Source organism: Neopelma chrysocephalum, unplaced genomic scaffold (assembly GCF_003984885.1).
Source record: "Neopelma chrysocephalum unplaced genomic scaffold, ASM398488v2 Primary Assembly neopelma1_23b, whole genome shotgun sequence".
Lineage (NCBI taxonomy): Eukaryota > Metazoa > Chordata > Aves > Passeriformes > Pipridae > Neopelma > Neopelma chrysocephalum.
The window spans coordinates 8,336,241-8,348,179 of record NW_020897692.1 but is presented as its reverse complement, the minus strand read 5'-3'; the positions used below and the strand labels follow the sequence as shown (position 1 = coordinate 8,348,179).

The 11,939-nt window shown below is 39.8% G+C and overlaps 1 long non-coding RNA gene across 1 annotated transcript; it reads left to right on the top strand.

The window, feature by feature from the left end:
• Positions 1-1,894: 1,894 nt before the first annotated feature.
• Positions 1,895-7,698, top strand: LOC113973905. The gene is made up of 3 exons (XR_003536370.1): positions 1,895-2,193; positions 4,691-5,003; positions 6,051-7,698. It is a non-coding gene; the product is annotated as an uncharacterized LOC113973905 (long non-coding RNA).
• The last annotated feature ends 4,241 nt before the right edge of the window (positions 7,699-11,939 follow it).

Here is an 11,939-nt window from a genome sequence, read left to right as displayed (position 1 = left end):
CTGTCGCTGAGTCTTTAGATGGTACCACTGAGCCAGCCTCATATCTAGGAAGAGTCCTGCCTTAGATACCCCACATCCTGGTGATGATTATATTCATCACACACTGATGGTCAGATCTCCTGAGGCAAAGGTAGGGTCTGAATCTGTGCCTCCTACAGCCCAGGTAAGTGCTGTACACACCTAGTCAGCATTTAAAAATGGGACTTTCATGTCTCCACTCCTGTTAAAAAATAAGCCTAATGTTCACCACTTTTTTTTTTTCCGAAAAAAAAAGAGCACAGCAATTAACTCTGAGAAAGGGTTCAGAGTTGCTAAGACACAGAAGCCTGTTTCATAAGCAGCTCCTGATTGCCAGCTTAGGTGCCTGCTTGCAATTTTCTCATCCCTGTGACTCCCAGGGATGCAGCCTAGTGGGGCCATGCACAGCATGGGCTTGATAATTCCACCGGGCTGCTCTGCTTGTCCCGTATGCTGTAGCATCTCACTTTCATTTGTCAAGCTTGTTTTCAGTGTGCCCTCAGCCTTAAAATGGTTGCTAGGGAGTGATGCTTTTTGCTTGGGAAAACAAAAAGAGGAATGTGAAAAAAACTGGGCAAATACTTAGGGGCATGCATTATTACATCTATGCCTTTGTTGCCTTGCTTAGGAAATGGCAGCAATAATTCCCTTTGCTGTTTTATGACTTAAAAGCCAGAGTAAATTGCTAGCAAATGTTCTGACATGATTGCTAGTAAACTACTTGTATCCCCAGCAAACCAGGAGCTGCTCATGAGCAAAGAAAGAAATGGAGAAAGACAAACTCACTCTAACACAAAGTTCACTCTTTCAGAGAGGAAGTAAAACACAGCATAGTTCAAGTGCATGGGTGACAAATTCCTTCAGGACCACTGAGATTCAGATATGCTCACCAGCATCCTGCTAAGAGCCTCCCTAGCGATCCCTCACTTCGGGAAGAAGTGACTTCCCCTCATCACCTCTAGATGACCACATACCCAGTTGCCTAGCGGGGCTGTGCCAGCGTTCAGCATGAAATGTCTTTTTAACTAGGTGCTTTAAGTCCATCTGAGTTAAAGCAAAATCCAAGTGGAAAAATTTATTTACAGCATCCAAAATAGACACTACTGTAACAAAGGGGTTTAAGGCATAACAAAGAATCCTATGCTCAGCCTGCTTATAAGGAAAATTATGAAAAGTTCTTTTTACTCAATATCCTACTCGTTTGCTGTGGGTACTCTCCTGACATGTCAGCGACACTGTTTCCCTGTGTACCATGTGTTACAGACTGCACTTGTTAGAGAAAAACCTCTCCTCCACACCAATGCCTACAACTACAGTCCTTTCCAGGGGCTCTGAGCAGATTTAATTTTTCCTCTTGAAACTTTCTTTCTTTCCATCTGAAACTTACTTCCTTCTAACTTACTCAGCAGATGATCTTGACACTTCTCCAGTTAAATTAAGAAAGTCTCACTTCTCTGGAGATGCAAATGTCACTTTGTCAGAGCAGCTGTCATCCCCTGTACTTTACTAGCCAAGAAGCACCTTCTTAGACTGAGTGCCACTTTACCTGCTGAACCTCTCCTTCCCTGCTATGATGAGTCAATTGCTTTTAATATGAAGATGTCTCCAGGCACTGAAGTTTGTATTTAAAACCAGCTAGAACATTCATAAACACCTTTGGCACAAACATCCAATGCAACAAGTGAACACAGTCATTATCATCTCTTGAATGAGATGGTAATGCTGGGCTTAAGGCAACTGAAGGAGACAGAGAGGAAAAGCTTTCTTCCAAACATGCCATGAAAATATCACAAAGCATTGACAACAGAACAGCCTTTGGCACCTGTAACAGATACTTTCCTGGAAAATGTCATATTTTCAATACACGTTAACTCTCTGTGGAACAGGAGGCAAATACAAATAGCAGTTGAAGGGAAAAGTCCAAGCTATTTTGCATGTACTTTTGAATAAGGGTCAATTTTATTTCAAGCGTCTGCTCCTGGGATGACCTTTAAGGTTTTCTTTAAGGCTTTCTATATGTTTCAGGACAGGATGACAAGGTAATGACAAGGGAGCTGACAGCTCTATTAACTGCAGGAAAAGGATGGGCAAGAGCTGTGTTGTATCACCTCTGGATAATGAGCTGGATTTCAGAATGCAGCCCAGATTCTTGCAGGACAAATCACGATGTGACAGGTTAGTGGTAGATGAAGCAACAGAACCTGAGGACTTCTTTTATATCCAGGGCCTTTGCTAACATACCTACTATATATAGTGCAAAGAAGGCAGGAAAAGTCCTGCACAAGAGGTCCAGGCTCAGCAAAAAGCAGATTTCAGCAACCTGCAAAAAGCTTCCTGGACAAATCTTTGAGCAAGATGCTGTGTGCGTAATCATCCCAGTGTTTTACCCTGGCAGCACTCCATCCTAATGAATCTACTGGTTCGGTTGCTTATTCCTTACCTTTCCCTTCCCATCTGCACCACAGCTCAGGGGTCTGGAGTTAGTGGTTGTAGGGGTGCAGGGAGGGCTGTTGTCACAGTTTCCACTCCAGAATCTTTCTGTTGCCTCATTACAAATCAAGAAAGGCAAGACAGGATTGCCAGGGAGAACCCAAGCTGTGTTCCTACACACTACCATGCTGCAGGGGTAACTCCAAGGGCATTAGTGTGTGACGATCAAATGCATTTATGTCACAGAGTCCAAGTCAAGGTTAGTGTTTGCCCACAGCCAGGAAGCCCTCTCTTGGGGAATTACCGGTATTCAGTGCATTCAAACCAACTTTGGTTTTCCCCCTATTAAAATATATGCATTTGAATCATAACAAGCTATCCAGACATGGGCTGTTGCTAGGCTAGGCTTGACTAAAACATTGGCAGTTGCTCTTTTTTATTTCTTTTTTCTTGGTTAGCTGTTGTAGAAATGTGCTTCTTCCAAGCTCTTCCAGAGAAATGCTTAACTGGAGAAATTTCTTCCCTTGTCTCCCCTTTTGTTGGCCTGTGAAAAAGAATTGTAAATAAGGATGGAAGAGAAAAGAAAAAAAAATCATAGAGAACACAAAACCCAAAACATCAATATTTTTGTTTCTGTTCTGAGGTGGTATTGAAAACGCAATTTACTGGGGGACAAAAACCCCTGAAAAATAGCCAAGACAATTAACATATTCTGAGAGATATCTAGGCTACTGTTTTTGTGGAAAAACGGATTTATTTTTTTGTGTGGAATGGTTTTAAACCTCTTTTATTAGGTCTTTAACACATTGCAAAAGTCAAGAAGGGATGAGAAAAAGGCTTTCTATTATGTGGAAGCATAGAGACACACAATAGGCATGGGGACAATATTCTTTGCCATATTCCTTACTCAGATCCTTGTCAGTGCTGCAAGAGAGCAAAAATCCTTGTAGGATTTTTTACATTCTTTAATGTAATATCTCTCAGCAGCTGTTCTCTCCCTGCTTTAACACAATTCCCAATACATTGAATAATAATAAAAAAAGTTATTTCCATTGTTTATCCTGTAACTTCAGTCCAAAAGACACAGAAGGTCCTCCATTTGTGAAAGGGTGAAAATAAATTTAATGGGGAAGCAGGAAGTGCTACCAGTTACCTTTCAACTGTTCTCTTATTGGACGTACTAAATATACTTCTCAAACTTATTTTCAGATGAAATTGCTGTATCTCTGCTGAGAAAGACTGAAAAAATTGCATGTCAATCTGAGAAGAGCAAATACAGAAAGTGTTCCATGGGACTAGAGAGTGACAAGAAATTCAGAAACTGCAAGACATTAATGAGATGTATTGATTTAATTAGCCAGCGTAACATCACTTATCATGCTAACCACAAGAGATGTGCCCATAACAGCGAGTGCTTGAAGGTCATGCTCACATGGAACGCATCTAGTACGCCACACAAATGTCCAGCTGTAAAGATCTGTTTTACTTAGGCTTGGAAAGAAGTCATTGAAAGACAATTCTGAAAAGCCTTCACAGGAATAACACAACGCTATATGCTGCAATCATGTCCATTCAATACCTCAATAATCTGGTGTTTCTGGATTCCCAATGTTTAGTGGATTTAAATGTGGGAGATAAACAACAAGAACTAACGTGAAGAGTGCTAACTATAATAGAGTCAGAATCATCAAGTTTCAGGTCATTTTATTGTTTTATAATAGCACATCCATGCCTGTCAGTCTTTTCTCCCTGCTGTCTCTGCCTGTTCATTATTCAGGAAAGAACTTAAATAATGATGAGTCTCTGAAAGAATTCTCGGTAGCAAAAAGCTTCAAAAGGGCTCATTTATGGTCTCAGCTACATAGGGGTAAGACCCAAGTACCCTGATGAAGTGAAAAGAGTTCCCGGGGACACATGCCAGCGTAAATGAGAGTTTAATTTGGCCCCAAATTAGAAACCATTTGTCAGTTGAGGGTTCAGATATCCGACAGCATTCCGTGCTGCCCCTCTGACACTGGATAGTTTTCTAATTGGAATTTCCTTGCCTTAGTGTGAAATTATTAAAATGTTTTAAAATTAAGTTTTTAATGTCATTTTGCAAGTGTTCATGTTTGTTTCATTTTTTAAGCAGTGCGTGGATCCATTACTGTTTCCTAAATGTGTGTTTCTTTAATTTAAACTATTTCTAAAAAGGCATAATAGAATCCATGTTTATTAATTTCTTCATCCACTTTCCCACCAGGAAGAATTAGAAAGGTACCCCTCAGGAGCACATACATTCCACACCTTCTACATGCTGGCCTGGAAGCTCAGCTTTACAAAGCGCATGAACCTTTGACCAGAGGAATTTCAGATAAACTGCAACAACTGAAAACTTTGCAAAGCAAAAGGCCTCCTGCATTCCAGGAGGTGAGAAAGTGTTCAGCACTAACACCTACACAAGTGACGATCACCAGGAGGTTGGACTCATTTGCAGTGACTTCTGCTCATGGACCTTTTGGATGCCTGAGTTGAACAAGGATGTTGCAAATTAGAACCTGCTTACAACTTTTTCAGTGAGTCTGTTTCTGCTGTATTTAAACTGCCTTTGCAGTGGTTGCACGGGAGAGCCAGTCTGAAGGATTTTTCCTGTTACAGAGAATGGGGTGCTATGTTATTCCGGCTCTGTTATATGCAGAACATGGAGAGCTGAAGTCTAGTTCTTCTCCCTTTGGTCCTTCTTGTTACCTTTCAAAGTTCCATTCAGGGTAATTTAAAACTTTTTTTTTAAAGTTAGTGCAGTACTAAATGACCATTTCTAGCACAAAATGGCCAAAGTAATTGCCCAGGGAAGTTGGTGTGACTTTCAGAGGTTAGAGGGCTACATTCTTACTGACAAAAGAGATACAGGTTACACAGACATCAGAGTATTTGCATGGTGCATTAACAGCATGAAAGGAAAAGGTCTGGATGGTAGGGTTTTAGTGAGAATGCAGCCAGTCATCATAGCTCACTGGAAGAGTTCGTCTTCTAGCTTTCTAGCCTGTTTCATGTAATATTTGCCTTACTCTTCAGGTGCTGTTTCTCTTGCTGGATATTCAAGTAGCAAAGGAACATCAGCAAATACATGAAATTTTGTCTGATACCATCTATATGAGGGACAGGACATTTCTGTGCGTGCACCTCTGTTAAACCTTCCTATATCACATACCCTTCCTAATGACCTGTAGGATGTTCAGCCTAACTAATACAATGAAACTCAAATTATACAGAAATAGCACATACTTGAGAAGTCACCTCCTATGTTTCAGTCAGTGGCAACAAGGATAGACAGCATACCTCCTAGGTCTTAGCAGCTGTCTGTAAAAGAAGGGACACCCCAGACAATTTATCTGAGCATCTGAAGTGTAGATTTTCTACTTTGGAAAAGGGGTCTCCTAGAATACCTTGCAAAGACATGATTGTTCCGCCTTTTGCAATGCAAATGTTAGATCTGGGTGTTAGACAGGAGTTACATCTTTAAGGCTATTCTTTGCTCCTTTATATGAGGCAGGAAATTCCAAATCTGTGATCAAAGCAACACACATACTTCATAGCCCATTTAACTTTTGTTTTTCAAACAGAGGGATTAGGACAAAACAAGCAGCGCACATTTTAAGAAGACTGGATATTATATCAATGACAAGTCCACAAGAGTATAAATAAGCTGCTGCAATTTAATAAAAAGCAGAATTTCCTAGACTTGCATAAACTATTAGCTCATTGACTAAAATAGACCTGCTGTCTCTGTTTGCTGTAGAAGCCCAGCTGCTCAGCTGATCTCAACAAAAGAACAATTGCAGCTACAATAAAAACCCTGGGATCTTGAAAAACATTGGACGATATCAGCTGTTAAACAGGATAGAAATAACACAGCAGTGAAACTAATAAATAAATACAAACAGGTTTAAGGTGTTCTCTTCAGAAACACTATCCTATAGGTTAAAGATCTGAAGATTAGCTTTTAACAGTTCTGACATACAAGGAACCCATGCAAGCACTTACACATCTCCCCTGTGTAAGTGCTTCAGTTCTTGTTCCTGGCTACATAAATCACAGGCAGGGTAAACGCATTACGAGTAAAGAGAAGGAAATAATATGATCTCCTAGCAGACACTGGGAGCAACAGCTTTTCACTTACGTGCCAAAATGCCACACAACTATTACTATGGAACAAGATATGCCTTCTTTTAGAAACAGTCTATAGCAAATCCACATTTTATCTACTAAATCCTTGGCTTCTTACCCCAAAACTCACAGTCTTTTAACACATTTCTCCTAATAACATCTCTCTCAAGACTAGACTGTGCTTTTCTGCTTTTCTCCCATTTTGTAAGCAGAGAAGAAAGACAAAGCAGGTACAGATGCACAAAAAAAGAACTAAATGTCCAAATCCCAGCATGCCAGCCACAAAGCCCCAGGATATCCAGTTACACTGGGCAAAAGCCATAGTGCTGAAAGATGGAAAATGTTTCTGATATAATTTGACAGTAAAGAAGAGTTGACAGAGTCCATATAGATGCTCCTGACATATAACAACTCCCTTAGGATAGTGGATACACATGAAAGCGGGAGACAAACAGATAATAGAACACTGACCACGTTGTCCAAATTCGGTGATCACAAATCAGTTTTCTGTTGACAAGACTCATTTTTCACAGCAGCATCTTTGTCTCCAAGCCTTTGCAAACAGTTATAACTTCATCAGTGCATTTGGGAATACATTTAACAAAATTGTCTTTTGCAGAAGTGAGATGGTACCAAAGCAATGCAATTTTGAAAAACAACACCATAGAGGGAAGGAGAAAAGCTATCTAGAAAAACTAGTGAAGGTAGCCCTCAATTTCCTGATAAAATGCCCCAGTGCACTGTTACTTGCCTATTCTCTTTAGGAATTACAGGAAAATGAAATTACCAGAGATTTGCAATGTGTGCAACACCATTTCATTAGAAGGATAAGAAGTCAAAATTTCCTTATTATCAACAAATTATGTCAGTATTAAGACTGCTCTAATGTTACCTTTGATCTTGAATTCTTCATGAAATCAGATGTACAAGGTACAGTTACCTGAAGTAGCAAGTCCCCACAGTTTCACTGGAGACTGTGCTTAAACACATGACAATATCGGAATTCCTAATGTTTTCCTCTAAATAATTAAAATCCTTTTCATATACATCATCAAAAACTTAAACCGATGCTTAGATTATGTGACAAAAAACTTCATGGCAGAAAATACCACATATAAATTTATATGTGTCCTTTTTTGCATTACTGTATCATCTTTGATTAGAGGATCACATTAAATTAATAACTAATAATAGCTTGGATTACCTTCTGCAGCTGTACATATGTCATTCCTGTGCATTTGCTGTGCATGCATCAGGGTAATAAAGACCATGGTATACATAAATCACATTGCTAATCAGACAAAGATTACTGCAGAGACTCTGCTCATTCATCCATCCTTCCCTAAAGTCAGGCCACTACCATTAGCAAGCTTATGTTTGAACATTGCTAAATTGACATGAACTGTTACTTGAAATGGACTTAAGCAAGAAAAAATATTTCTAGTTGTTGGTGGTAGGCAGAGGAATGCAGAACATCATTGTGACGGACCAACCAGCCTTTGCTGATCAGTGTAGCCTGCGTTTTAGAAAGACTGCTAGTGACAGGGCAAAAATTGTGCAGTGTATATTCAATGTTTTTGAACACAACAATAAAAAAATTCCTTCCAACTAGACTTTAATAAAATATGTCAACGACCTAGCAACTGCTGTCTGTGCTGCTGTCTCATGGAGCTTTGAATCAAATCCATGATCCCAAAGTAATTTCTTCAAGATACCTGAAAATCTCAGGTATAGCTATACACTTCCCACAAAAGAAAAACTTTTCACAGTGGCCCCTTCACTTATGGAGGGACCTCACATGGAAACTCTGGACCATGGCACCTTCCCCTCCCAGGCACGCTTCTGTCACTTGCCTCTTCTAGCAGTGTCACAAAGAAGGCCGTACATTTAAAACAAGCAGGCAACCACTCCATGCTCATCCCCACAAGATCAAGACAGCAGGCATTTTGCACCTTTTTTCTGCAGACAGAAAGGGTAGGTCACACTTGAGAGGTGCTACCTGTGTTACAGAATGCACAAAGCTGCTCCAACACTGCAGTGATGACAAACTCCCACCACGCAGAATGACGGATCTGGAGAGTTCGTAGTTAAAAAAGATTTATATAGGATATAGTGCATTATTATTAGCCTGGGATATAAATAACATTACATATGGAAAAACCAAAGCACAGATCTGTCAGAGGTCTGTCAGACATCTCTTTGAAAGTTTGCACACTCAGGCAGGAAAAGTTTGAATCTCCCAGGTCCTGTCTATAGCCACACAGCTATCAAAGCTGTAGCAGGAAGCATCCAAGCTCAGAGAAGCAACACTTTCCATTAACAATACTGGAATTTGACCAGTGTCTTGCTCCAACTACTATAATTTGATTTCAATCTATCATCAGGCTTTGTTTGGTATTCATGACAAAAGGGATAGACTATAACACTGTGTTTTTACAGGAGCATTTGGTCACTAAAATCACATTCTTTTGTAGCAAATATTAAAATTAACAAACCACTCCAGAATTCAGTAGGGACAAAAAAAAATCAAATGGACCAGCAACAGAGCATTAAATAAGAATGAGATAATTTGCAATTTTTGCCTAATAGTTGAAGTATATAATACATCAACACCTGTTTACTACAGATCATGGGGAACTCCATTCACTAGAGCATTTTTCTTATGTGTATGGTCAGGAAAATGTATGGCCCAGTGAGTGTCAATAACAGCTGAAGGGGTGAATCTGCCTGGTAGATCAGGACTGGCACAGGGCCCAGGATGAGCCTGTCTCCTGCTGAGGTCTGAAATGAACTCCCAAGGTTCAAATTCTCAATGGAAGCCAGACAGAGAAGTAACTAACTTCAGGGAAGTTAGTTTGCCTATAAGCTGATCTTAATAAACATTTTCACTAGTGACCATAGCACAGTGACATGGTCCACTAGAAATGTTTTAAGAACATTTACTGATGTGACAGTCAGAAGCATCGTAAATAAAGATGAGGATCAGGAAAACTAAGAAAAGGATCAAACACACAAAGCACGAGGTCATGCACTTATGAAATAATCAGATTTTTCTGCCAGAGAATAATGGCATTCTTTGGGTCTCTACAGTTGGAAATGGAAGAAGAGTTGGAATGTTTGCTATGAACCACCAGTGTGCTGCAAACTTGAAAAAAAATAGAAGTGCTAACTAATGCATGAAATGAGGTGTTACCAAAAGTAACAAACAAGTATTATGTCTCTTTGCTAAGATGCACACTCTGTGCACAATTTGCTCACTCCTGCACAAGGAAGATTAATTCAAATGGGCACAGACAGAGAATTTGCTAGAAAGCTAAGCCTATCTTTGGGAAAGAAACCATTAATAAAATTAACACTGAGGAGATAGGATTGTTCCCAAAGTGTAGAATATGGTTTGAGAACTCAGGAAAAAAGCTACCTGTATTAAAGAATGCTGTTGGCACAACAATAAATGGGTGGAAATTAGCCAGGGATACACTTACCCCAGAAATCAACAGATTTCTATCAGAACAGTGAGACTCTGGGTCAGGTTTCCGGTAAGGATAGTAGGACAGGCACCCCACCCCCCCCACCCCTCCCAAAGTGATTAAATTTAGGGTGGATTGGGATATGAAAGTATCTCTCATATGAGAGAAAACCATGTGGAAGAGTGCCAGCTGTAACAGGAGATTTCGTCTAAGGAATGGAAAAGTCTTACAGCTTCTGAAATCCAGCTCTTTCAAAAATGCATTAAAATTATGTTCTATGGTCAAAATAAAAATGTTAAATACTGATACTGTAACACCTGCTTAGTAGAATAAGAGACAAAAATCCAGGCTAAAATGTGAAATGATAAACTACAAAGAAAATAGCCCGTGTAAGGTCTTTTTTACTTACTAGTCTTCTGGTAACTATAACAACAAATTGCAACTCATTTCTACTTCAAACAAAAATTGTCTAAATTTGGTGAAAGCTAATAAACTTTTCTGTAAATGGTTGCTCTTGCTGAGCAAGTGTCAAAATCTGGAAGAGGAGGAAGGTACAGATTGTAACACATACATTAATAAATCCACAGGTAAGTAGATGTATTTGCAAACTAAATCAGCATTACTGTATGACAAGATGTTCTTTTGAGTTCATGTTATCATTGAAAAAAAACCCAACAGGCCAGAAAACATGTTTTCATTCACAAATAATGCTGCCAATTCCAAAATCCCCAGCTTACCAAGATGTTTTTTATATGCCTGTTGCAATATAAAAAGCACTTTTAAGGACAGAAAAAATGTTTCTTTCAGGTGCGCTGTTAATGTATTTTCCCTCTAAGCATCTTACAGAGCCCTCTGTTGTGCTATGTTCCCTGTCCTCTATGGGGCTCACTCATGCCTTGTTTACTTACCTGCCTGGAGAACTGCCTCAGCTGCCGGAGCTGTGCTTGCTGGATCGGAACAGACACTGCTCTTTGTACTCTCAAGATAAGAGGCTGCAACAGTCGAGATATTTTTGTGCACTTCAACCACAAAATATGATCTTAATAATTACTGTGAATCAACTAAAACATCAACGTGTATCTTCTTCCCAATAGCCACAAATTCAAAAGGCACTCTTAATTTAGTGCATTTTCATCTTGCTTCAAGTGTTCAAAAATATTTATTCCAACAAAGTCACAAAACCTCTTTACAGCAACAAAGCACAAGCTGTAAATTGTCCACATCTCCATTTTCTTTCAAAGCTCAAACAAAGGACTGTGCTTGCCCTTTTCATATTATCTCCACATAAATCAAAGTCTGGTAAAGGACAAGTCAAGTAATCTGAGCAAACAGCCTACACTAACTATACAATTGGATTATTGCATGTCATGCTTCCCATTAGTCACAGACAGAAACTAGAAACTTCTGACATAGTTGACAAAGAAGTTGAGAGCAGAGCCGTTGCATCATGGATATACTCAGCAAGCCTATTAATCTAGGACTACATCATGCAGAGCTGACAGAGCACGGAATTTCTTTCTCCCCTCTTGCTTTACAGCCAATGTCTCTCTGCATTTTCCCTTCTGAGCTCTGCTGAGCCTTCACATTAGGATGGCACAATGATGGCAACTGACTCCACATCTGTGCAGATGTGTTCTCAGGCCTTTCTCAGACCAGCCCTCTTTCTATATGTGTGCCAACTCAATTCTACATTCTGGAGTGGGGCTGACAGGAGAAGACAAGAGACTTCATCTCCCTCCTATTACACTGAACATCGTTGGCTGATGTAAACTGGCAATGGCTCCATTAAAGTCGGGACAGCTACATCAGCTTTATTGTACTTGATGGTCTGCCCTTCATCTGTGTAACTCAATTTATGGCCACACAGGGACTTTTTTC